A 25,032-nucleotide genomic window follows, 5' to 3' on the forward strand; every position below is an offset into this window, starting at 1 on the left:
TACTCATTGCATTTGTGGCTTCCTCTCTTACCTCCCACACACAGCTCCCCATAGTTCAGGTCATGGTTTCATGGCTCGTGTGTACTGTACATGGACCTCTAGTAACCCCCTCCCTCCAAGCCTGAGTCATTTTCTTTCGTCATATCACCTTAAAACTTCCTCTATGGTTTACCACTGACCCTTGCTGTAAACCGCTTTACGATAAAATGAAGGAGACTTCATAACAATGCATTTTATTATAGTATTGAGACTTAATGCATGTGGATAGTTCATTCATACAGAACTTTTTTCAAGGGTCTAGGGTAGTCTAGGGCACAAGTTAAAAATGAAAACAAAATTATGAATAATACAAATATCATTTTGTTCCCAACCCTACAAAAACATGCTATTCGCTGCCATGCTGAACCTGCTTCCACAGTTAAGGACACTGTTCCCAGAGCTTTTAGGCTTGTGTATTTGACTATCAATGCCCTCTACAGGCTGGAATATGCCAAAACTGCTTATTGTTGAATCTCCTGGCAGTATCAGTGGTACTATTCCTTTAACCTTAACTCATAAATAAAGAAGAGGTCTGTATTGCTTAAGCAGTTGGTTGATAGCCATGGTGTCTATATTCTACGTCCATTGGGTCACCCAAGACAGTAGATTAGCTGAAGCTATTATTTTTTAAAATAAAGCAGACATTTTATAAATTCACTCCCATACAAAACGCAGAGTAAAAGATCACGTTTTCCAAACCGAAATGGAGAAAGGAGTTCTTTTTGTGACCTTACTGCTACCCACAAAATGCAGCCTGACAACTCTGGAGATTGAGGACAAGATTTTTAAAAATGACCTGTTTGAGTCACCTTAAAAGGCTTCGTTTTTACAAAGTGCTGTACACCCTCCTTCTGAAAAGCGTGAAGGTGAATGTCAAGAGATTTTTGACTGTAGTATACTTACAAAAAAGAGAAAATTAATCATATCAGGAAAGAAAGTCAGCCCTGGCTCAGCATCTAACATACATTCAAGGGACTGGAGGGAATTTTAGCCAAATTATTGCTGGGGGGATTGGCCATCCAATTCCACCCTTCCCTTACACACACACACACACACACACACCCCCGCCCCAGTGTGGTTTGATTCTCATTATTCCCCATTAAAAGTGCTAAGGGGAAGACAGGTTGCAACACTGTTATGTTCACCACTTTTGATCAATTCCTTAATAAGATTTAAAACAAAGAAAAATTCACATTCAAAATAAATATATGGGGCCGGAAGTGAATTGCGTTATATAAACTGTATTGCCAACATGCAAAAAATGTTTACTTACTAACATAGAAATGGGAGTGGAGGGTGGAGCGGGGTCTCGAAAGGACTAAATGACTCAGGGACTATGATGGGATATTCTCTTGGTTACCATTTTGAATCCAGCCCAGGGGGATAGTGATCAAAAGCAGTTACCATCTGAAGGTTGTTTAGTGGACTATGTACAAAGAGTTCAGCAGTCTCTGTCTTCTGGAAACTGGATTGTGGTCATAGGACAAAAGCCACAGACATATTTAGCATTAAGTGGCTCTTTCTGTAGCAGCATCAACAAAGAAGACAAGTACTGAATGGGCATGGAGACCATTTCACACCCAGAGGTGGTTTCCTCCACTCATAACTGAAATACATTGGTACAGAAATACGGGGAGGTTTATACTGATGCTTCCTGCACTAGCCTGTGGATAAAAAATATTTCAGTTTCCTGGCCTATACATTCAATACCTTACACAAGCAGAAATTCACATACAAAATTCTTATTACTTGGCATTGAAGCAATTTCACTTGGTTATCTTAGAAGCAAAATTCAGTTTCTACTAGCAGATACCCACACTTCTGCTTAGCGGAGATGGGGATATGACAGACAGAATGAGAATTTTACCAGCTGCGACACTTTCTGGAACACAAAACCTTTTGATCAGCAGTTTTCAGGCTTACAACTGAGAAAACCTGGGAAGTGAGGGGGAACAAATAGAAAGTTGGGGGCAATGGGACACACTAAAGGAGAAATAGTATGGAAAAATGCTGTCCAAAACTGGAAACAAGCACCTACAATTCCATTTGTTCATACCTTTTGAAAACAAAGTAGTTAAAAACTGACCACAAGAAAGCCATGGAGAAGATTCACAGAGTGGTCAACCGTGTTAAAAGTGAGCAGGCAGAACTGACACTGAGAGCAGTCTAGCAGGGGTTGGCAAGGAATAAATCATTGTAGACTTTAGCCAGAGCAATCCCTGTAGTGGGCTATTCTAAAACCAGATTGATAACAATCAAATGTATTATACTCCTGTAAAAGGAAGAGAGCTGTATGGCAACCACCTGCTCAAGCAATTTGCAATAAAAGGACGTGAGGATGAAAATTGGGCAATTGTTACTAAGTAGCTGAGGATCCAGCTGATTTTTTTTTTTTTTTTTTTTTAAATACAGGAATAACAAAAGCCCACTTAAAAGGCAGATGGAAAGATTCCAGGAGCCAGGGAGAAATTGGTGATATTAGTTATAGGGTTCATGATAATGTTACGCAAATCTTTCAGGAGCCTAGAAGGAATAGGTTAACCATTGAAATGGTTAAAAATATTAACTACCCTTTTTATTAAAAGTATCTGTAATAAGTAACACACACAGAGAATATTATAGGTATGTTTCAGTAAAAGATTAATATGAATTGCCTTAGTTTTACTGGACATAAATAGAGGAGGGCTTCCTTTTTCCATAATTCAGCACTTTACACCTAAACACAGTGTGATCATTATAAGATTTAGTTTTTCTCTATTTCCATATGGAGTAATGGATAACAGCCAGTAAGTATCTACAACTCAGCTGAGAACTATACCGCAGGAGGAGAAGCATAAACACATCTTATTTGTATTGGAGCTAAGAGGTTTGAGAGCATCAAATCATCTCAATCAATCTTATTTTGGTGGTTTGGGATTTGAATTTTCCAATTTCAGGCTTGCAGAGAGGCATCTGTTTTTAAGGTAGTTTTTAAGAAGGCTGAAGGTGGAAAATTGACAGACAGCAAAATGGTTAATAAAACATTAAAATATTTAGTGTAAAAATTTTAACAATCCCAATATAAGTTTCCTCTGACCTCCATGACCAAAACCATTCCTCTCCCTACCTATATACATTGCCAGTGTGATAGCTAAGCGACAAAGTACAGAAAACAATAGTAAGACCAATTAAGGGCTTGATTCTGATCCCCTTACTCACATTTGAGCAGCTACTTACATGCACAGTTCCAGTGAAATCAACGGGATCACTCATGTAAGTAACTGCTCATCAGTGCATGTCAGAGGTACACAGTCCAGCTCTAAAATAGTAACATAACAAAGAAAGAAATTTACAAAGAGCCAGGTTCTGAGACCAGACTGAGTAGTATCCATGGGACAACTTGTGGAGTAGTATACGATTCAGCCTGAGGAAAAGAGTCTTACAACCCAGCCCATTGTGTATGCTCCCAAATCATAGATACTAGCATCACACCAGAAATGTGTGATAGAAATACTAAAGTAGTGTTACAGTTTGAGGAAGGGGGCCAAATCCCACCCATTAATGTACACACATTATTGCTTTTGAAGTCAATGAAAGCCTTCAGCCTGCACCCAAAGGCAGAATTTAGTCCAAAGAAGCATAACATACTGAGCTGCCCATACTGACTAAGGCCTGGTCTACACTTACCTTCAAATTCAGCAGCAGTTGACAGGAGTTATGCAAGCTACGCAGAGTAGCTTGTGTTACTCCCGTCGACTTCGTAACTCCTCTTCTATGCGGCTCTTCACTGCGCAGTGCCACTTGAGGGGGTGGTTTTCACGAGTCGACTTCCAGATCGACTGAAAGGGTCTTCACTGACTGCTCAATCGATCCAGATAGATTGATCTGAAGGCGGTGAATTTGACCCTATGACACTTTCTTGTAATATCCTACCAGGAGAAAGCAGAGCAATAATTTTAAGGCTACAACAGTAGCTTAGTACCCTAAGCCAGCACTAGAAATAAACAGAAGCTTGCACAAAGATTTTTCTCTTTTTGTGCCATCCTCATATCTCAGCATTGCAGAAAGGAGATGGACAGGCACCATGAGGCTGTTGCTTTGAATGAAAAGGACAGGTTACAGAGTCAGGCAGTGTGTGTTGGAGGAAGAAGACTGGATAACGGGTTTTAATCAATTCTGGTTGCTCAGACTCTAAGGACAGACATACTGATCGTTAGTGCTCTAAGGAAGTAATACAACGACTTGCTTGTATATTACATGTTCCTTACTCAGTCTAAAAATGTTCCCTTCATATTTTTAAAAAGAACATATATACACCTATAAAAAAATTGTGAGAACATGCCATACCATTTCACATTGAACACAATGCAGGATTAACAAAGGAATGATGTGGTTCTACTTACAATAAAAAACTATATTATGAATATTTAATCCCACCAAACTTTCTGTGGGTGTTTTGCCTCCAGGTTTTGCAGCATCAGGAAGTATTAAATTCCCCTACTGTACTCCATGAGTTTTGGGAGGGAGAACATGAAGTAGCCCAACAACTACTTCCTGTCCACCTTTTCAGGATCTACAGCGTTGGGAAATTTAGAAATATGTGACAAGTGAGTGGGTCACTGAAAAAGCATGACAGACAGTGTGGTCTAATACATAGGGCATCAAACTGCGATTCAGGAGACCCGAAGATTCCAAGCTCTGACACTGACCTGCTGTGGGACCTTGGATAAGTTACTTTACCTCTCTGGGCTTGTTCCCCTCCCACTCTTGGGCTGTATTTTCTGCTTAGACTGCGTGCTCTTTGGTGCAGGTACTGTCTCTTACTATGCGTTTGTAAAGTGCCTAGCACTTGAGGAACCTGATCATGGTTGGGGCCTCTATGGGGTACGTCTACACAACAACTAGACGCTTGTGGCTGTCCTGTACCAGCCAACTCGGGCTTGTGGGGCTTGGGCTGCACAACTGTTTCATTGCTGTGGAGACTTCGGGCTCTAGGACCCTTCGGAAGTCTCCACAGCAATTAAGTAGTCATACCCTAGATGTAACTGAATACAAATAATAACAATAAAACAGGAGCAGGCTGTTAGAGGCAAAATTAGTGGCGCAGAAAAAAAGTGAAGCCTAGCAATCAAGTGAAGGCTCCCTTCTGTATATGGATGCACAAGGGAACATAGGGCCCAGAGACAGAGTATTGCTAAGAGTCACACAGCAGAGTTATTCAGTGTTACTCTCTTCATTAGCTACAAGAAATAACAGGTACAAAGCGCTTCTATGTGAAGCCTGCTAATGTCACACTGGAATTTCTGTTATCATTCATTAATTGTGTTGAACTCTGCTTAAATGAGGTAATGAAGCGTATCGCAATAGCTGTCATGAATAAGGAAAACTGCAAAGCAATGTCAATAGTTTACAATAAAGCATTCCAGGAGCTGCTAGATATTTTATTGCCAGAAATACAAGCTGAAACTTACTTTACAGTCTATCAGTGACTAAAACCTGATTGCTCAGAAGAATGTTAGTATTGTTAATATAGCAATCAAAATATCTGGAAATACACCAGCAGATATTTACTATTTTAGCATACCAAGAGAGATTTAGCATTTATTGTAATGTTGTCATCATTTAATACCGCTAACATTTGTTAATTTCGTTTTACTGCCTGTAAATTCATAGTCTTGCATATTCTCTTCTGGAATACAAAATGCTTTTGACCTTTTAGTTTTAATCTACCCTTAGTCACACTTTGTGGTAGAAGTTTAGTCAGAAAATGACAATGCATATAAAGAGTCACTGGCATCCGTTTGAAAAGTAAAACCATAATTTATAAAAAGCAAATTGCACTTTGGAGTAACTGTTCTGATCCAGACTTTTAATCCTGAAATTGACTACTTCATCTAGAGGAAAATACAATGGTACCATCCAACAATTTGGTTCAAAATAGATCAGAAAGACAGGTGACATTCCTGCACATTTATAGTCGGTTTGCAACAAAGGACCCAGTTCTCAATTACTCTATTCCTGCTCTTGGGGTGCAATGAAGGGTCAAGGGGGCATATGGGGCTTTAAATCACCTCTGTGATTCCCATATTCTGGGCCAGTACAGGGCCCTTCTAGGCCTCTCGTGTATGTTTAGAGTGGCCTCAGGGGCCCTGGGAGAAGGATATAGCCATAGTCTTGTGCATTCCAGCCCCACTCCAAAATGCCAGGTGTTGGACTCTTTACATCAGTTGTACAACAGCTGGAGAAGCCACCCACATAGGAAGTATTTTCCAATTCTAAGTGGGCTGTTTCAATCATCTTTAAGGTTCTTTTTTACTTTCAGAGTGGAGTGAAAGGGACCTTAGTGTAACTAAGATTTGGCCCAATTAATCATTTTCACGCAGACTCCCTCCCAACTGGTTAGCATGGCCTTGCTGACCATTAACCCACACCTCTGCCTCCTTATGTCCAACAGAAGGCACTAGTGGACAGAAATCATTATTAAGAGAAAAGCAAAATGCACCATTCCTAAAAAGTATTGCATGCTTCTAGGAATGTTGTATAAAACAAAACAACAAGAGTAACAAAAAACTTACATTATTCATCTGTCTTAAATAGACACCTGGCCTCATGACACTTCCTGTGCCCCATGTAGAGCCCATCAGGTGGCTCAAGTCATTACCTATTCCTCTCCCCTAACTTTTTCTATTAGATGGTAAGTTAGACCTTTAAATCCATGGAGACTTCATATATTGTACCAAGCCATGGGACCTAATCACTTCCCTAAATCCTAGTGCTGGTATTGGTGGCACACAGTTGCTGCTTATCCTATTTAAAACCTAAAGGTCCTACTTCTCTCACTTCGGCTAATACCAACATGGGGCCTGATTCTCCACTGACTGGACCTTTCGTAGTCATTTATATCTGTGTAAAGTGGGTGTGAAATGATACCCGATCAGAATGAGTGAATCTTACACACATTTTGTACTCCCTTTGCACGGGGTGTCAATGATTACACAAAGTACAAAGAAGTCTAGAATCAGGGCCACAGATTGCAATGGAGTTACTGCAAATTCCCATCAGAATAAGTGAGAAAAAAATCAGCCCTCAAGTTTTTCAATTCACAATGTACTAATGGCTCCTCTCTGGTTCCACAAGCAGAGACATTTATCAAACTGTTAGCATCCCTTAAAAAATACTCCAAAGATGTAAACTTTCTCATGTATTCATGTGGGCCAAAAATGTATCTTTTCTCTATTGCTCTTTGGGAGCAGGGGAAGTAATTATATTTTAGCATCTTAGTCACTGAGCCATATGCTGACATGAGTGAAACTGAGGATAAAATTAACAAGCATTATAATATATGGATGTGAATGCAAATGGAAGAGGAACTGATCAGAAGCTATGTTCCATCTACCCCCACCCAGGGTGCGTTGATATCTTCTCAGTGAATGAAGAAAAGTCAGAATGTGTTATAAAATAGATGAGATTCAAATCTTCACCCGGCCGCAGAGGATGGGCAATATAATTTGGCATAGGGAGCTAATTTTACCCCACTCCCTCACTTTTCCAGAGGATGGAGGGGATAATAGATTTTAATTACTTATCTTCTCAAGTATAGTAATGGTAATTTAGTTCACCACTGCACTACGCCTCACAACTATATGCTTAATGGTCTTCAGAGATAAGTGTCTCTGGAGAGATAAAAGTATAGACTATACATATTGTAAGACAGCAGGGCTAGGGGCAGCCAGAGAGCGATAGAAGAGAGATATGTAAACCCTAGCATAATCTGGGCCCTGTTTCCTGCTGACTAAGCAGGGATTACAAGTGCAATTGGGAGCACCTGAGGCCAACAAAGACCCAGCTAGGTGCCTTATAAAAAACCCTGGTCCAGACAGGCAGGAGAGCGATGTGGAGGCAGAATAGGAGGGGTATAGTGCAGAGTGGTGTGGAGGAGAGGGGCAAAGAAGAATCCTGAGAAAGGTACTGGGAACAGGAAGGGGTAGACTGGTGCAAGCAGAGTGGAGACACTCCCCAGGCACTGAGACCTGAGAGAAAAAGCCCTGCCCAGGCAGAGACGGGGCAGAAAATAAGGAGCTGAAGCAGAAATAGCTCAGGGGAAAGAGCTGCAGACTTGGACACTGTCAACAGTGCATACATAACTGCTATTTGTAGGGCCACTGAGCTGGGACCCAGAGTAGAGGGCGGGCCTGTGTCCCATCTTCCTTCCCTTCCCATGGGACATTATTAGAGGGACGCAGCTTGGAGACAGGGTAACTGTTAGTACCCTGACTCACTACAAGAGGAAAAAGCGCGAGACCCACTGGAGTAGAGCCAGCAGTGTTCCACAGTATATACACACACATTTGATATTAGACTGATTGCATTACTGGACTTCTTACAAATCCTATATCTGGAACAGGAGTATTCTATGTACAGTGGTGGGTATGTTAGGCCTCTTCTACTCCATCTCACTCTTCTCATCTGAGAAGAGAGATCTTATACATTTCACAGACATCAGGAGAACTTCTATCTGCAAACACAAATGTATGTGTTTCATACAGAAGACAAATAAACTGCCATCATTACACATTACCTCAGCACATACCAGGACTTTTTCCTTGAAACCCTTAATTTTGATTCTCTTCACAGAATACGCCTAAATAATGCTAGATTAAAAAAAAGCTGTGAAAGGAAAAAAAGAAGGATCTAGTAGCCAGTATTCCTGTCTGTCACAATCTGTTACTACATCACTACCACATACAGGGTGTAAATTTCTGACTGCACTGATAGTTCATATTGCATCACAACTGCACCAACACCTGCTAATTAACAGGGCTGTAAATTCCTCTCCCCCCCACCCCTATCCTCTCAAGCACTTCTCATCTCCTAGTTGTGATGTGTAGCCTCCTAATTTTATTTTTCACTGTATAGCACAAAGGGCTCCTATATAGAAACCTTGTAGTACAAGTAAATTTGTATAGAAATTTCCACAGAGAGAAAGTGAGAAAGAACATGCCTGATCTCACAAGCTGCTCTGTGTAGCATGGGAGAGGTGGGGAGTCCTGTTAAATTGCTAATAACTCTGTGATTCTCTGGCCAGTTCTGCATCAGCCCTGATGGTGTTTACAGCAGCTCAAGGCCACTTTAAACTCTGCCAGTTGGTAACAGTCCCCAAGGGACTGTAGCTAGGGGGATTTCTGGAGCAAAGCGTACTCTAGTCAAACCCCAACCTCCTTCTTAGCCTGCTTTCTATGCCAGGGCCAACAGAGTGAGAGGGTGTAATAACTGGCTGTGTCCACTGTACACCAACAAAAGAGTTTTTTCCAGCCAAAGGAATTCTCAGCAGGCCAGAAATAGACAGACTTGCCCCATTACACCATCTTTGCCTTAATGGAAAGGAGGGAATCTGGCCCAGAATATGTGCATATATCCAGGGGCGGGAAGGAGCACGAAGAGAGAAAATGATGTACATATATTCTGTACCTTTAATTTCATCTCCAAATTAGCACCGCTCACACTCCTAAGACAGAGAGATCTTAGTGATGGAGCTCCTTCTGTATGCATAAAGTGATCTCACTTTACAAGTTTCTGCTAAGTGCAAGTACCGTAGCCAAACTCAGCACCTGCCGCTCTTCTCTGCTTCTTCTTATTTTTGACTTGTGAGAAAATGAAATGAGCTAAGCTGTTCCTATTTTATAGTTTTTCCTGATGTCCCATCTGAGAAGGAGAGGCCAGAAGTCAATGGAAAGTGCTGAGGCTGGAGCGTGAGTTGGACAACAACAAAATGGATGGGGAAAAAGACAACAGGAGTGTGGAGAAAAAAACAAGGAATAGAGAGGATGAGTATATGTCTGGTCTTTCTTCTACATCATGACAGTAAACAGCAGCAACATGGGCAGTGGGAGATGCTGTTAATTATTACAGAAGCAGGACATGTAAGGGAATCAGTGCCTATAAATTAATGCCAGCTAGAAATCACCAATGACACGTCACATTTGTGCGCTTGTGACATATTATGGTGGATTTTTGTAAGTAACCTGAAAGCTGAAGCTAATTAATCAAGAAGCTCTTATGTACAAAAGTTGGAGAAGAATTAGCAAGGGCTTGGTTATCCTAAGTAATTATGTGGTATATAGGAAAGAAGATGTGTTCAAAAGTGCGCTCATCTCTGTCAGTTCCTATTCTCCTTACAAACAGGCATGTGAAAATATAGTTCATTTGACATTGAGGGAAAACAAGAATTTTGAATACAACTATGACCCAAAAGATTTGAACTCAATATATATTTTTAAATATTATGTATATGTCAAACATTTTTTCACTAGGCTAAATAGGCTTTGGTTATTTTAGTTATCCATGGGAATTTGTGTGCGTTCTTTTGCTCATTGGAGAGAGCCCATTTTGCTCCATGAATTTGATAGAAACACATTAAGAATTTGTACATTTATTAGTAATTTTCCCTATGAATGGATTGTCCATTAAAAAGAGGTTGGGAAAATGTGTGTGTCATTTTAAGGTAAATAAGTGTATACCTCTGGGTTCAATACAGAGGTAACTGGTGAAATTTAAGGGCCTGTGACATCCAGGAGGTCAGACTAGATGATCTATTGGTTCCATCTGGCCTGAAACAACACAGTTTTTTAAAAAAGCTTTAAGGCTTGGACATATCAGAATCTCGATACTGACTGAACCTCATGAAGTTCAATTCACTGTTCTTTTTCTATCCTGATTACCAATATCTGCCATGACTTCAGTATGTATAGAAAAGGTTATTGCTTCTGCTATTACTGCTCCAGTCATCTATTTCTGATACTGATACTCTCTAACAAAAGGCAAAAATGGAACACTTTGGAGAAGTAATTCTGACAACCCATCATACAACCACAGAAAATATGCTTCTAGCACAAGAATGAAAAATGAAATATACTAGTAAATTGCCCTCATTGACCTGGACTGACATATGGGGAACAGTCAATTTTTAAGTTTGCAAAGAGATTCAGATATGAAGACGTGAATGTCAGCTTGGAAATCACTTGATCAAAAATCAAACAAGAAAGGCAAAAGCATTTTCTAGTTGACATTCACCTGATCTTTCAATAAATAGCATAGAAAAGAGATCATATATCATTGCCTTTTAATTTCCTTTTCCTCTAATGCGCTTTTAGCTGTCTTGTGGTTGACTAGAGGAGAGACCAGGTAGTGACATTCTAATCTTTTGAATGTATATATTTTCTCAGATGTCAAAAATCATCTAAACATGTCAAGGAAAAAAGAAAAATGGTGCAAAACAATAACTTGTCCAAAAGAATTCTAAAAGCCAGTCTGCAATCATAGGAATCTTTGCAGATGTCTGTGACTTTATGAAGTAGCTAATAAAGGATTAATTGCCCTGGTGAAAAAAACACCTCACCTAAGCAAATGTACATTTGGAAGCATAAACGAGGAAGGCTGTATTGCCAAGTTGCAGAACATAATTTAACCAGACTTTAGCAATCATCAAAATGAGACATTTAAAACAATTTGAATACGGATGTGGGATGTTCAGGTGCCAGGAAGAAAAGAGTGAGCTTTATAGAATGTCTTGGAAATTATGGTTTATAAGTACAGTAGCTGATTCAAATATCTATTCAGATACAGTACGGTATAGAGTTTTAACGCATGACTTAAAAGCACAAGGATCACAAAACATTCAACCCATCTGCCTCTTATCTGCTTTCTTAGCAAATTCTTAGCTGCTTTCTGAGGGAGGTGAAAATTAATGCAGAACATCTGAATGGGAAATACATTATGAAATAATGAGTGGAAAACAAAGGCTAACTTGGACCAGATTTCAGGCCAATATTCCATTTCCAACAAAGACTTTCAGTTAAAATTATGAGAACTGGGGCTAGGCTGTCCACTTCACTACACCAGTTTTACCTCACTGTAACTACAGTGAAATCACTGCTCTGTATGAAATCAGTGCTGCCAGCATGAAACCAGTGTAACGGATCTGAGAATCAGCCCCTGGATTTAAAATGTATAAAGCTGAGGATAAATGACATTTATTTATTTGATTCAAAGAGAATTGATGTAACTCAAAGCTACAAGTAGCTAATAGTAACTAGTTGAGAAAATTCAACCTAAACTTTAAGTAACGGCCAAATCTGCTTGCCTTAATCTCACAAATACTTCCTTTGTCTTGGCTGTAGTTTGTAGTGATCTCAACTAGTGATTTGAAATCATTCCTCTTTTTTTGCAAAATAAATGTAGTCATAGGAAGAATCCTCTCTAGATTTCTGACCAGGATTTGAAAAAACCAAAGAAGAACATCTGCAAAGAATCCTTCCCAGGATTTACACAGCAGTGTAAAATCCAATGTACTGGAATGGGACTTTGGGAGTTTAGTCGGTACTAGGTGAACACTCATGTAGTGCAGACAATCAATACACCTCATAATTATGTTTCTCAGTGCTATGATAGATATACTCAGAACAAAATTTTAGTGACCATCCTCTTGCACCATTGCAAATGAGACCTTTATTGAAGACAATAGAGTAAGTCAGATCTGAATCAAGCCCAATATAAGGAATTCATGAAAGCAAGAAAAAACTGTCAGATTATATAACATAGTACAGGCAGCTGCCAGGCACCTTTCTGCTGGCAAATTTCAATCTGAATCTCCAAAGCATCTCTGGTACTGATAGTTCAGTGCCAACCCTATCCGGAGCCCAGACTTCCAGCTATACTGTGTGGTAGTTTTGTGTGTACAAATAGGCTCTAGGATCCAAATTCAATCCTGGTGTAACTCCACTGAAATCAACAATGCAACAACAGGGATGAGTTTGCTCCTAAGATAATGGTGATGAAGGGGGGAGGCGGGGTGGAGGGAGAGGGAAAGAGAAACAGGGTCTCTCTAATTTTTCAATAAAAGCAGTCAGAAATTTGTTTGCATCTTCACTTTGAGATGGTCACAAGATGAGCAAGGAAGAAGGGAAGTATTTGCCTTATTGTTCTTCTCAGGGAGAATAGTTATTATAGTTGCTAGATTAGTGCATCCCTGGAGATCAGGAAGTCCTATCGCTTCTGGATTAGCATTTGGAGAGAGATGATCTAGTACAAGAGGAAGCAAGAGCAGGAAAAGAGCCCACTTCCCCAGAGGCTCTTTTTATGGTTGGGTATAATGAGAAGAAACAAGACAATGGCAAATAGCAGAGAGATATTTTCAGCCACATGCAAAGCCCTATCAGAAGACATCACGGTGAAAGTGAGATGCGACTTCTCCAGACGGCTGGTAAAAAAGGAAGTTCAGAGAGCTGGTTTTCAGTTCAGCATCTCTTTATATAGCTCACATTCCAGGAGCTATGCTGGTTCCCGCCCACTGGCCTGCGATCTCAGAGTGACAGGCTTCCCCTGGTTTGTTTCTGGCCTGAGGGAGAAAGCAAATTACTTTGGCAATACAGGTTGGAAAAGTGTAGGCTCCTAGTATGGGAAAGTTGGGTTGGGTTAGGAGGAACTTGCTCCCACTTAGCATTCCAAACAAGCATTACCAGAAGCCAAATCACCTTCCCTTCCTCCATGTCACACTACCCACCTCCATCCGTAGGTGGTGACCCCACAACTGGAAATTAGTCAGTTCCCAGTTGACATTCCTCCAGTACTTTAACCAGTTTTCTCATGGTGAAAGACATGAGGACCCAGACCCTGGATTGTGGATGACATGTGTTTGATAAAGCGCAGGAGTGGGAGGGTGTGTGCGGAAAGCTACCTTTACAAAACCATGATCCAGGGGTTTGTCTGGCATAAATCTGTCATTGGGGCAGTTCCTTGCATAAAATAAAGCCCCCCCAGGACTTCTCTAATCCAAGCCAGCTACCCACAGTTGTAAGGCACCATTCCAACAGCTGATGATTCTCAGGGCATAGGAACACCCCCCAGCCATGCCCTCTGCACCAGCTGCCAGGCGGGGGACTGCCATAGCAAGGGATTGTTACAGCATCCTTGTGCCAGCCAAACATTCCCCTATCAATGGTGAATCTGTGTGCCCTGTTATAATGACTTGAATGCTGCTTTGTGCTTCTGAAAGAGATACAGCCTATAGAGTGCACTTCACAGTCAGTTATACTGTATATTTGCCACTTCTCATCCATCACTAGAACATGTCACATGGTAGCTGATTGATTAAAGGATGGTTTACAGTGCAGATCCATTGTGAAGCAACAAGGTCTACATGACATTAAGTAATAGCCTTTCATCTTCCCAGCACCTTGCTGTATACTTTTCTAGTCCACAGTGGCTATAAGAAAAAGCCCCAACTTCTATGTTCAGGTACTATGAACAATCAACAGATATTTTCACAGGTCACAGCTTGTCAAGTTACCCAATCATTCACTGTGACACTTTCTTGGGGTGTCCAGGACCGTGAGTTACCATGTTACCCTCCTGCCTTCAGTGAAAGGGAGTCTGTCTTGTGAGAGCTCCCTGACACTGCCAAACCTTCAGCCACTCAAGCACTTTCTTCAGAGCTCTGCCAGCCCCTACTTTGCCTTGCAGGTTAATACTTAGTGTACCCCAGTCCTCGAACTCTGCAGTATCCAGCCCCTGTCACTGGGCACTCACAGTGGTTACCAGGTAAGCTGTCCCCAGGGAGACAGAGTACACACAGCTTGACTGGTACAACTCAGGACCAGGTCCTATATAACAACACAACACTGGAATCTACTTCTAGTGAAAACAAATATGTTTATTTTTAAAGATTGACATTTAAGAGATAGTGAGCAAGTGTAAAAACAATGGTTACATGTGAAACACAAAGTATAACATGTGTCTTAGGGCTTGTCCATCTATGAAAAGGCACAGCTGCAATTGCTGTAGAGCTTCAATGTAGACTCTCACAACAGCGACAGGAGAGGTTAACCCATTGGCATAATTAATCCACCTTCCTGAGAGGTGGTAGCTAAATCGACGAAAGAATTCTTCCATCAACCTACCACTGAATACACCGGGGTTATATCAGTTTAACTATGTCACTCAGGGTGGGGATTTTTCACACCTCTGAGTGTCATAGCTGGGCCCATTTAACTTTTGAGTGTAGACCAGGCCTTAGAGTATAATCTTAACTCTAATAGGCTAAAATCCTTGTCTAAAGCATTTTCTCTTCTAAAGCAACCTCCCAGCATTACTAACCCACATGTCCAGGATCCATCTTCCATGAATGCAAAATGCAAATGTAAATTTCAAAAAGCAAATGCAAAAAGCATTGATGATAAAATGTCTTTTTGCTTCTTCTTATTGTCCACCAAACTCTTCGTTTTCTCCCACACAGACAGCACGTGGTGCTGACTCCAACTATCTTCCTATACTTCTGTTTGTTTCCTAACCCCCTGTCAACCCGTATTTCCTGTTGACTTTTGCATATAAACAGGCTTCCATTGTGTTTTCCACAATGACTTTACAATGCTTAATCTGTATATGAACCTAGACTGACAATGGAAAAATACTCCCCAGAGAAGGTGAAATGATCATTTTGCCAGATGATGGGATGTAACACCTTAATACAAACTATAAGGGCATATTTTCAGTATATAGACATAAAATTTTTAAAATATAATCAGTGCAAACATTTCATAATTATATTAACAACCAGCATGATCCTGGCTTTCATTTAAGATTTCAGAAAACATTATTTATAGATAAATACTATGACAGCAAAGTGTTAGGTGTAGCTGTTACAGAACAGCGAACTCTTTGCCAGTTGGCAATGAGGGACACTTATAGTTACATTCACAAGAAACTTTATGATACCTTAAGGTAGCCAGGTGGGCTGGATTTTTTCAGTGCTGTTTGTATCAATCTCTACCTCACAATAAGACATGTACTGGTAAGTCATTGACTTTTGGATAAAAAAGGGAATGAACAATAAGGAGCAGATCCTTAGAGGGTGTAAAACTCCACTGAGGCCAATGGGGCTATAGTGATCTATATCTCCTGAGGATCTGGCCCTAAATTTTTTTGGTCAGACTTACTGTGTTCCAACTGTTGTAAGGTTTCCTTGTCTTTATTTGTTTTGTTTTTTTGTTAAAAATGCTAAATAACAAATGTGAAGTTACCTGCATTATAACTAAAATTACAGGCACAATTTTGCAACAAACATACAAATATTTAATATTCAATTTACCGAATCTTCTACAAACGATTTCATGCCTTGTTTTCCAGCTATAAGTTGCTACAGTGGATATCGCCATGAAACATGAAGTAAACACCTCCAGTGTTAAGCATTCATTATGTACTCTCTCGTTTTAAATTTCTTTGACCATCACAATATTTCTTTGATGTTCCAGTATTTTTACATTTCAAAGACTGAGATAACAATGTGATTTAAGAAGACTGGAGGGGGATAAAAACAACTATAGAGTACTACAAGGAAATTGTATTTTCTAACTCAATTTCAGCACATTAGTTCAATTGTCTTAGCTACAGTTTTCATTAGGTTTGGATTAAAAAAAATGAAACAAAGGTCATGCAAATGATTATTATTAAGTGAAAGAACAATATCTTTGTAGATCATCAGTTGCATTTTTGGTTTTCAGATCAATGGGATTGTGACAGTATGAAGCAATTGTTCTGCTTCACCTCAATCCTTCACAGGCACCATGATGAAAGGAATTCTGCTAACAAATTCTTCTTTTCTATACAATGCTCAAATGGACTTCATGGGGCTGGACTCAAGACCTCAAGCAAAAGGAGAGATTTTGGGAATAGAAAAGACATGGGAACATGTCTTTAAAAGAGATTCATACACAGATATTCTATACATGTAGCAATACCGACACACACAGAGTTTATGGTTTGTACTATCTATATAATGTATTTATTTACAAATTCATTTCTGTCTCAATTCTATGATCAATCTAAAAATAAAAGGACTTTTTTTCCACATTGTTGTGTGTGGCATTTGAGTTTGATTCCCATTAAAGCTAAATAAATTATTCCAAGTCTTGTGGAGAACAAGATGGAGAAAAATGATACAGTACCTTATATTACATTTGTTTGAAGTACAGAGTAATTAGGATCACATACATTTAACAGTTTACAAAAATATTTCATTTTCATTGTAGATTAAAAAAAGGAAAAAAAATCCAGAATTGTCCAGGTGGCTGGTTTTGTTTATATATCCAACATCTGTAAAATTAGACCCTTTATCTAATCATTGGCTCTCATGGTGTATATTCTATTCAGCATTCACCACTATGGAGCTAGAATGCATGCAGGTCAGTGTCTAACCTAGAAAGGTCTTTAATCATTTATGTGGCATGTGCTGAAAAGTGGCACATTCCTTTTACATTGTTCCACACAGTGCCACATCCACATGGTTTGTTTATTCATGTAGAAAGAGTGGTTAAAGGTGACTAGCATAGATTTCACTGAAAATTAAGACTTGGGTGTAGAATCCCAAATGAAGGTCAGGTCCAGGGCTGGATTTAGGGGCAGTGACCCAGGCAACTGCCTGGGGTCCTGAGCTTAGGTGCTGTTTTTGACAAAAGGGAAAATAGAACGTTTAAAGTAAAATGTTTCAGGTATTCATTTTTCACTAACCTCCTAGAATGTTCTGGACCTTGTTAGAATCTCATGTAACCTTCGAGGGTTTTTGAGAACTACATTTTCCTCAAACCTTCTAGAATGTTGTCAGCCATGCTGTTATGGGTACATAAGGGGCAAGGCATTGCCAGTCAGTCAGTGAGATATAAGAATGAACTGAAGTGAGAGTCCAGCTGTGATATTGTGAACCTTGTTTTATTGTGTAATTGTGAAAGTGTACTTGTGTTTTAAGATTTGAAGAGTGTAAGGACATATTCAATGAGATGCTGGAGATATCTATTGAACCCCTCTCTACGCTACAATATAAAATATACTTCTTTTGCCATGCTTACCATCTAATGTTTGATAACTTTCTAAGACTGTGAACTTAGAGTCTTGTTCTCCCTAATACTGTCTGTTTTCCCCCATAGGAAATAAAAGATGCCTGCAAAGAAGCCTTCAGGAACTCAGTATAGGACGCAAAAAAGCTCAATTGCAATCTGGTTTGCAGCCATGGGCAAATTTGATGGGAAAATATCCAAAACAGAACAACATGGACCATGCTTTAGGCAGTAGTGATCATCCCAGTGCAGAAGAATTTGAGGAGCAAAGAGTAAATGATGTCTTATTACTAAGGAATTAGCAGATTTACCTGAAGATAAGGAATGGAAATGTAAGGAAAGTGATGGAGAATTGTCCAGTTTTCCTCATGGTGTGAAGGACAGTGATGATAAAGAAGAAAGTGGCTCACATGGAAAGGAGAGTAATGCCAAAGAAGAATCTGATTTACATGAAAAGAAGAGAAATGATAAAGAAAAATAGCGTTGCATAATGACAGAAACAGCACTGAGAAAAATTGCACACTACAAATTAATACATTAGATCCTGCTTTGTGGCTGGCAGTCCTAAACTCTGTTGATATTGATTGTACAATTTTGAACAGACCACGCAAAATTGAGGAAATGTTGTTTCCAGTAAATGAGTAGAAGCAATACTTCTCAAAGTCACACTGCAAAAGAGTATTTGAGAATGGTGAGAAACTGAATCGGTGTTGGCTAGTTTACTTACAATAAACTGACAAAGTATTCTGTTTTTGTTGCAAAATATTTGACAAGAATGCCAAATTGTTGCTTGTGCTTTCCAGATACAATTACTGACATAACTTAGCTGGTGCTTGGAAGCAACATGAAAAGTCACCGAGCCATTTTACGGCCTACTCCCAATGGATGGAGGTCGAGTCCATGCTCAAGCAGAATAAATGCATAGACATGGAAAACCAGTAAATTATTAATGTAGAAATCCAGCATTGGAGGAACATGCTCAAACACCTGATTTCAATTACCATGTTCCTTGAAAAGAATAATTTGGCTTTGCGGGGCTCATCGAATAAGTTGTTCACTGAACGTAATGGTGATTTCCTCAGTTTGGTAGAGCTCCTTGGAAAATACAACGTCATGTGTGAGCACCTACATCAAGCAGTTTGTAAAGAAGCTATGGACCATTACTGCAGCAAAACAATTCAAAATGACCTTATGGCAAGGAAGGTGCTTGATAACATATTAATGTTACTTGCTCGGCAAAGTGAAGTACTATGCTGTAATAATGGACTGCATTCCTGACACTAGTCACAGTGAAAAGATGTCATTGACAATAAGATTTGTTGATGATGAGGATCGCTGTAGCCAAGTAAAGGAACATTTTATCTATTTCTGGTCTCTGGATGACTTTACTGGAAAAGGCTAACAGAACTATTTATGAACATTTTGAATGAGAATAAAATAAAGCTTCAGGACTGCTGCGGCCAACACTATGACAGCAGCGTGAAAATGAAGGGAAGAACAGCAGCATCCAGGAAAGGATCTGTGCACTGAATCCAAGAGCTTTTTTCCTGTCTTGTGGCTACCATTCCCTCAATGTGGTTGTGTCAGATACAGTATCTTCTTCTTCAGATTCAGTATCTCTTTTTGGAGTACTGAAAAGTATATACATCCTGCTTTCAGCATCAACTATTAGGTGGAAGATCCTTACGGACAATGTTACAAATCTGACAGTGAAGCCGCTAAGTGACACTCACTGGGAGAACTGCATAGACACCATAAAGCCAGCATAAGACCACGTGACTGAGGTTTACGACATCCTGATGGAACTGGTGCAGTTCAGTAAAGCCAAGGCCAGAATCCAACATCATGACTGATACTACTCTGTTGGGAAGCTGCCTTGATTTTGTTGTGGCTTACAAAAACAACAGATTTGAAGATGCCATTACTGCTGCCAAAGAAATGGTGGAAGACTTAGGAGTTGAGCCTGTTTTCAAGGAAAATCATATTAATCAGAAGAGGACAGTTTGGTTACGAGGACAGAGATGAGGTATTGGGAACCTCAATAAGAAAAATTCAAGAGGGAATTTTTTTGCTCACTTGTTGACACTGGTCATGTGTCCATCGAAGAAAGGTTTGGACAAATGAAGCACCACAGAAAGACCTGGGAGTGTGGGGTTGTATGGAAAACACTTGAACAATTGTACAGATCTTCACCAGACGCTGACACATGGGGAACGTTCAGATGTCAATAAAAAAGACCTCTATGTCAAATTGGACAACATCTGTCACATGGGAAGCACTCTCCACTCCAAGTTCTCCAATTCATTCATAATGCAGAGCTGAAGGACACTTTTCCTAATGTGTGGATAGCTTTGAGGATTCTGCTCATGCTGACGGTCACAACTGAGAGTGGTGAGCGCAGCTTTTTGAAGCTCAGACTCATTAAAGCGTATCTTTGATAGATGATAGCGGACGAGAAACTGACATCACTTGCTATTTTATTGCTTAAAATGTCATTGGCCAGTCTTTGGATCTCTCTTACACTCTGCTTCATTTTGTAAGGGCAAAGGTGAGAAAAGTGACCTTTTGAACTAAAGGACTAGGGTTAACATTCTAAAGGCTTTTATCTACTGTAACACTATTTAATACTGGCCCACCCAATGTTGGTTTATAGTTCAATTTCTTGATGTTAGTACATTTCGGTTATTCTTAAAACATTTTTATAAGCTTAGAGGAAATGATTTTTAAATTTTTTTTTATATATATATTGCATCAATAAATACAGATTTACGGATCTTAGCGTGCAAATTTATCATCTTATCACAGGGATAAATCATGCGTGCAAATAGTGCAAAATAATTAAATGGGTTACAAACGCAATAAAAAATAAGGTGTTCAAAAGTTTAACAAATGGAGAGGAGGGGCACTGAAGACACTTCTCGCCTGAGGTGCCATTCGGTCTAGGGCTGGCGCTGGTCAGGTCCAAACAAAAAACTTTTACTGGTAAAGTAATGTTAGTTAGGAGTGTGATTTTTTTTTAAAAGACATTAAATGAAATGAAAAGTCCTAGTATAGAAAAGGATATACTGGCATAAAAGTGGTCTTGCTGCTATAGCTTATTTCACTATGCTGGCAAAAAAAGCACCTTTTTGCTGGTGTATAGCTATACTGGAAAATCTTTTCTAATGTAGACTAGACTGAAGAAACAAATATATATCATACTGTAATGATCCCCCTGTGGGTCTGGGGGATAGAATATGCCCACTGCTCCTCCTGCATGTCATAAAAGGCCACTAAAAGGGGGCTGCCTAGAGAAGGATGGGCTCTGCCAGATTAGAAACTTGCCCAAGACACACCATATGATGAACAAATCAACCATGACCATACCAGATTGATCATAGCCTGGGTTAATAATGACCATGCCATCCGTCCCCCATCAGGGCAGACATGATAAGTATATTACTTGTGGAACTCCAACAAAGAAGATTCGTGGAAGAGATAACATCACCATAGCCACATGGAACATAAGGACACAGAGGCAAAAAGAGAGATTGAAAGAACTCACATATGAAATGGAACGATACACCTGGCACCTCCTAGGAATCTCCGAGGTCAGATGGAAGAACTTTGGAGAGACCCTAATGGAAGAAGGCCATGTACTCTACTACAGAGGAGAAGAGAAACACGTCAACGGCGAAGGATTTCTTGTGCATAAAGATATCAAGAATTCAGTACTAGGGTGATGCCCAATATCCATCAGGCTTATCTCCATCCGCCTAAAGGAAGCACTGTTCAACATCACAGTGGTACAAGTCTATGCCCCTATAACACTATGCCGACGAGCAAATTGAAGATTTTTACAATCAGTTCCAAGACACCATTGATACGGTACACAAGAAAGATATCCTGATTGTACAAGGAGATTGGAATGCTAAAGTGGGTATTGATGCACACGCAGATTGGTGAGATTATTGTGGCCCTTTCTGTAATGCAATTATCAATGAGAGAGGACTGAGACTTTTGGAGTTTGACAGTTACAACAATCTGATTCCTGCAAACACATTAGAAGCACATAAAGCATCCAGGAGATCAATGTAGCATGCACCTGATGGTCTACACCACAGCCAGATCGACTACACTCATACTGCAAAACCGATTTCGTTTTAGGATCAACAGAGCTAAAACAAGGAGCTTCCCTGGTGCTGATATTGGAAGTGATCATGACCTTGTGATGCTAAACTTTCAGCTGTGGTTAAAGAAGATCATCAGACCAAAGATCATCAGAACCAAGTTTGACTTAGACTCAACGACTGAAGCATTGCAGAGTCATTCCAAGCAATGATTGATGGAAAATTTGCTCCGCTGCTTGCTCTAGAGGAAGATGTAGAAACACTGACCAAGAATTTTAATGTTATAATGAATGATGCAGCAATGGATATCCTTGGGAAACACCGTAGGAAGATAAAACCTTGGATCACAAATGAAATACTACAAATGTGTGACATCAGAAGAGAACTTAAGAGAGATAAGAACAGCATTGAGGGAGCTAATAAATACAGAAAGATTGGCAACAAGTTTAGGAAAGGAATGAAGATGGCCAAGGAGATATGGATCGAAAACCAATGCTCTAAAATTGAAGAGTGCATCAGCAGTAAAAATAGCAAAAGAGCATTCCAGGTTGTAAAAGATCTGACAAAATCCAACTCAATTCAAGACAAAGAAGGGAACAGTCTCACAGAATAAAGGGACATCATCAATAGGTGGACAAACTACTGATTTGATCTATACAACCACCAGACAAATGGAGATCCTAGAGTCCTAGATGGCCAGATTCAACAGAGAAGGATGATTTTCCAGTACTGTGTGAAGAAATGGAGGTAGCTGTGAAATCATTTAAGAACGGAAAGGCTACAGATATTGACAACATCTCAGCCGAACTGAAGAAATTTGGAGAAGAAAGAGTAATAGATGTACTCACCAAGATCTGACAGACTGGTGAGTGGCCCTCCACATGGACAAAGTCATTAATCATTACTCTGCCAAAACAAAATCATTACTCTGCAACTATGTCAAAACTATCGGACTATAAGTTTAATTAGCCATCCCAGCAAAGTGATGCTGAAAATTATATTGAACAGATTGAAGCCAAAAGTGGAGAATATCATCGCTGAAGAACAGGCTGGCTTTCGTCCTGGAAAAGTACCATAGAACAGTTTTTCAATCTTTGTGTTCTATGTGATAAGTACTTACAACACCAGCAGGACATCTACCACGTCCTTGTTGATTTCAAGAAGGCATTTGACAGAATAGGACATGAAGCTCTCTGGGCAACCGTAAAGAAGTACAACATTGGTTGTAAGCTCATTTTTACCATTAAACAACTATATGCCAAGGCCAACAGTGCAGTTCTCGTCAATGGCACAATAGGAGAGTGGTTTTACATCACTGTTGGAGTCTGGCAAGGCTGCCTTCTTTTGTTGACATTGTTCAACATCTACTTGGAGCACATAATGACTGATGCCCTAGAAGATCACATATGCACAGTCAGTATTGGGGGGGTGAACAATCTCAAATCTTCGATTCACTGATGACACTGATAGTCTGGCAGGTAGCAAAGAGAAAATTGCTAACCTTGTGAAATGATTGTATGGAACCGCTGCAAAGAACAGCATGGAAATCAATGCAGACAAAACCAACCTGATAACAAACAGATGAGATGGGATCAACTCACATCACTGTCAGTGGACAAGAGCTGGAGACAGTGAAACAGTTTAAGTATCTGGGGGCAATCATCACCGATGAGGGATTAAAGGCAAAAATTCTGGCAAAAACTGCATAAACAGCAGCAGCACTGGCAAAGTTAAAGCCAATTTGGAGGAACAAGAACATTTCCCTGAAGTCCAAATTGAAATTGCTGCATGTACTGGTCATCTCCATTTTTTTGTATGTATCGAGACATGAATGCTTATGGCAGAACTCGAATGAAAAATACAAGCAATGGAGATGAGATACTTCCGTAAAATCTTGGGCATCTCCTACTTCGACCATGTCACTAATGAAGAGGTTCGGAACATCATCACCCAATGTGCTGGGTCATATGAAGATCTCCTGATGACTGAAGAAGTGCAAGCTGAAGTGGTACGGCCATGTAGTCAGATCATCTGGCCTATCTAAGATCATCCTCCAAGGGACAGTACAGGGGAAGAGAAGAATAGGAAGGCAGAAGAAGAGATGGACTGACAACATAAAAGAGTGGACAGGCATGGACTTTGCGGAGACTCAGACACTGACATACAATTGTTGGGTGGAGAAAATTGGTTGATTGTTCATCAATGATGACCAATGCAGTTATGGGAGCGATAACTATAATGATAATTGTAGAAAAAGTATACTTCAATCTATTTTGGATCCATCACCATAGTATTTCAGTGCCTTACACTTACTAATGTATTTTAGCCTCCCAACATTCTCTTGAACATACTTCTCAAACATGTATTGTTCATTTTAGTACCAAAGTTACCATCATTCCACAAAAAAATTGTCCTCACTTTTCTTTTTGAAAATCATTTCCATCAGAAACAACACACCATGAAACTGAGGCTATAGAAAGTTATTTATATTAAAGGAATGAATCCCACCACATTTATATTTCCTGATTTTTTTTGGTCTCTCTTATTGTGTATCTTTGACTCAAATGGTGTCCCACATTTGGGCCTTGGCAGGTTGAGAGGTGTGCCGGTGAGGCATGCAAGTACTATTATTTCCCATTTTACACAGAGATAACTGAAGCACAGAGGGACTTGTGGCCTGATATATTTCCCACTGAAGTTTTTCCATAAAGTTCAATGGCAGCTGGATCTGACTCTAAGTGATTCATCCATGTCTGTTGGAGTTGAACCCATATCTCCACAGTCTTAGATCAGCGTAGCTGCTCTGTATGCAGAATTCCCATGGAACTGGACTCCTTCCATGGCAATTCATGCACAGAGATGCTGCAGAATTGGGCTCTGTATTTTTAAAATGATTGTGAGCAAACACTCCCTCAGATCCTGAGAAATCTGAGCTGAAGACATCTTGTTTTGTCTGCCAGAATTACAACACATCCATTGCATGTTGAAACACATTCCATTAAGCATCTTGTAAACTTTCTAAA

The sequence above is a fragment of the Emydura macquarii genome, unplaced genomic scaffold (genome assembly GCF_026122565.2).
Source record: "Emydura macquarii macquarii isolate MOO-44397 ecotype Brisbane River unplaced genomic scaffold, CSIRO-AGI_Emac_v2 contig_587, whole genome shotgun sequence".
Lineage (NCBI taxonomy): Eukaryota > Metazoa > Chordata > Testudines > Chelidae > Emydura > Emydura macquarii.